This window comes from Phalaenopsis equestris, unplaced genomic scaffold, assembly GCF_001263595.1.
Source record: "Phalaenopsis equestris unplaced genomic scaffold, ASM126359v1 Scaffold001316, whole genome shotgun sequence".
Lineage (NCBI taxonomy): Eukaryota > Viridiplantae > Streptophyta > Magnoliopsida > Asparagales > Orchidaceae > Phalaenopsis > Phalaenopsis equestris.
The window spans coordinates 243,089-246,899 of record NW_018165755.1 but is presented as its reverse complement, the minus strand read 5'-3'; the positions used below and the strand labels follow the sequence as shown (position 1 = coordinate 246,899).

The 3,811-nt window shown below is 35.9% G+C and overlaps 1 protein-coding gene across 2 annotated transcripts in view; it reads right to left on the bottom strand.

Annotated features, from left to right (window-relative positions):
- LOC110033987 (E3 ubiquitin-protein ligase BOI-like) overlaps positions 1-3,811 on the bottom strand; it is a 26,969-nt gene that overhangs the window by 19,891 nt on the left and 3,267 nt on the right. The window lies entirely within an intron of this gene.

The window sequence follows — 3,811 nt, the reverse complement described above, 5'->3', positions numbered from 1 at the left end:
GCAACAGGAAAGAGCGTACTGCACAACGTTATTTGATTCAATAAATTGCTCTATCAAGTAGGAATATTTCTTCATGCAGACAGAAAAGAAAAGAAGAACCACGTACTCAAATCAGTTGGTCGGTCATCTGCTTGTCAGTTGTAAGTCTCCTCTAGTCTGAAGTTCGATTCTCCCCGGTGGAGGGTATGGTACTTAAATTGTTAGACGTATCGGGGATGGCCGAGGCACGTATAATAGCCCCAGCCACCCTACCCATAAGGTAGGGCACACACAAAGGTCCCAAAAAAGAAAAGGTACATGTAAACCCAAAAAACCGAAATTGTCAAATCGCGGAATCAAGAGCTCGGGAACGACCCATTTAGTCTTGCCTCTACCTTTAGTTTTAGGAACATAACCAACTAACAAGTTGTTGAGTTTAAACACTTTCATTTGTAGGTAATAGTCGATCAGTATTATTTTCTATGGGGTTTGAAGGTGCCAACATCACATCCCTCTCAATAACAGCAGTGTCATGAGGGGGGTCTTCAGGGGCAACAGACACCACCTGTCTGGTAGTATCCTCCTCAGGTGGAACTAAAATGTCCAGAACAGTGGGGTTAGACCCATCCTTATTCACTTGAACCTTAGTTTTCAAATTAGGATGGAGCTTGTAGCATTTATCAAGGATATGACCAAATATCTTACAGTGGGTACAATATGAGGGTCTGTGTTCCAAGACGATTTGTTGCCAATATCCATTGTGGGTTGTGCCTAGCCAGACTTCAGTAACATCCAGTAAAGTAATATCCCTTTCCACAAATATTTTGGCCACCGAGGGTCTAGTTAGGTTAAAACTAGAATGATCTAGCTTCAAAGGATCTCCTAGAGTGGCCCCAATAGAGTAGATAACCTGATGGTGAAAAAAATGCAGCTTGAGACCAGGTAAACTAAAACATATCGGTACAGTGAGAGCTTCATGATTTGGGTCGAAATCAGGAGACCACTTGAGTAACTTCATAGCTTTTCCTACGATATTAAGATATTTTTTGGAGAAAATTCTAGTGTAGTCTTCATCCATTGTTAGTTTAATCAACACATGTCTCTCATTCATAGGTTTCACCTTCCACTTGCCTACGGGCTTATGATCATCTACTCTTTCTAATAATCTTCATAGGTAGATGTCTCCACTGAAATTTTTCAATGAGAGCAAACTTGAATTTTTCTGTCATGGTAAAAATTTCTAAGTCAGAGAAAAAAATTGTTGTTTTCACCACTTTCCTACTTCCTTCTTAACAAAAGAACAATCATTTGTGCCATCATGACATTCTTTATAGTTTGAGGGAAATACCACCACGAACTCCACCTGAGGGTTTCCCACCACGTGGGCAAAAGAAGCCTTTGCCGGTTCAGTAAAAGAAGCAAAAAAAGAATGAAGTACCATCAGAACAAACAGTTGTCACCTGCAGCGAGAGAATTGCATCAGGATGGAGAGAAAAGCCCAGAAGCAAAACAGAAGATCGGGCCGGAGAAGCACTGGCGCAGACACGAACAAGAAGCGTCGAAAACTAACGCAGAACGACGAGCCGCAGAACTGGCCGTTGCAGCTCGACGAGTTTGACGCTCGAAACAGAAGATGTCGTGATCCTCTATCGACACGTTAGCAGTGCTTGCGGCATATATATATAGATAATAGTCCATCAGTATTGTTTTCTATGGGGTTTGAAGGTATCAGCATCACGTCACTCGCAGTAACGGTAACGACAGGGGCAATAGAATCAGACACCAAAATCTATCCTGTGATAGTTTTCTCTCCAAGTGGTACAAATATATCCTTAGAACCATCCTCATTCACTTGATCTTTAGATTTCAAATTAGGATGAAGCTTATGACATTTATCAAGAGTATGCCCAAACATCTTACAATGAGAACAATAAGAAAGTATATACTTATGCATTGTGTCTAATCAGACTTCAGTAACATCAGACAAAGTAATATCTCTTTCCACAAGTATTCTGGCCACAGAAGTTCTGGTAAGATTGAAAGTGGGTAGATCTAGCTTCATAGGGTCCCCAAGTATGACACCAATAGAGTAGAGAACCTGATGATGAAAAAAAAGCAACTTGAGACCAGGTAGACTAAATCACACCGATACAGTAGGAGGTTCATGATTGGGGTCAAAATCAGGAGACCAATTGAGTAGTTTCATTAGTTTACCAGCAAATGTTAAGATATTTTTTGGAGAAAGTACGAGTGATCTTCAGGCACGATTAACTGAATCAAAACATGTCTCCCATCCATGAGCCCCACTCTATATATATATCAACAGCAACCTACTTTCCCCGACAAACATATAACCGTTAGAAATAAATAATAACTTATCGTCACCTTGAATGGCGACGATAAGCGTTGTCATCATTCTAAATGGTAACAACGTTGATTTATGAATTTTTTTAATGTTAATTAGTTAAATTAAACTTTTAAATTTCATCTATGTTTTAACACAATTTTATTATTAAAAAATGTTATGCACCATTAGCAATTAACAAGATTTATAAGAAAAGAAAATTCAAATGATAAAATGAAGATGACATGAACATCTATCAAAACTTGAAATTTGCTCATCTGAATTGTCGCATAGTAATTAAATTATTAATTATAAGTCTTTTTGCAAACATATGAAAAAATCATCATAGATTTTCATGTTCGTTTTTGAGGAATGACGCTAAGAAATTTGTACTTTAGTAAGAGATAAGAAGATATTTCGAAGAAAACAACCTTATTGATCATGAATTCAAATGGAATCATTGGAGATTCCTAGATCTTAAAATCTAGCATTTAACTATTATCAAAGTCAAGATAACGGTCCAAACAACACCGAAAAAAAATGTCGATTGCACTAAGAATTAAGAACAAAAAATACTTTATTTATCAAGTAAAAGCTTTCTTTAAATGAAATTGGATTACATTTCAAAGCATTTAGTAGAAAATCATCTTACAACAACAGAAACTTTCAGCTTGTAGGCAAGGTTTGAGAAATTGGCTTCAGTATCAGTTTTGAACTGATGTACTGCCAGTTACTTGGTAGCTTCTAAAATTTCAATTCTAAATTCAGCAATAGTTTTAAATTAATTTTAATATAATTAAAATTAAATAAAATGTAGATGAGTAATCTATCCTTAGTATTATTAGAACTTTTACTATCAATGGTATAAATAGGCATTGCCAGTCGCAATCACCGATGAAGAAAGTTCGTAAAAGGTTAACTACTGATTGTAAAACTTATATCAAAACTATTAAATAATTTCACAGTAGAATTTTGCTAGTGCTAGGGCATTTACACAAAAGTGAAGTGCCGAAACCTGACCCAATTTTGGTAAGCAGTCAAAAAATTGGCAAGCACGTCCTCAAAAAGGGGGAAGCTAGGTCTAAAACTGATATTAGATTTGCTAAAAAAAATTGAAGGTTGAAGTAAAAAGTAAGAGAATTCGTGGACAGAATGATTATAAGAAGAATATATATTACTTGTCTGCAAGATTCTAAATGAAATGAGAAAAATAAGATCCAAGGATATTCAGAAAAGCTACAGCTTGCTTCATGTTGATAATGTTAACAGGAGAAATAAAGATGGAACAGTACTAGATAGAGAACTGAAAGATGAAACTTTGAGATGAACCTATATTGATGATATGGTAATTCTTGAAAAGTTAATTATCAAAAAAAGTATAATAAATATGATTAGTGTTTATGCTCCTAAATAGGATTAGAAGATAACTTAAAAATCAAACTTAGGAAAAGATTGATGAAATATTGTAGCATAAACATGAGGGGGGGG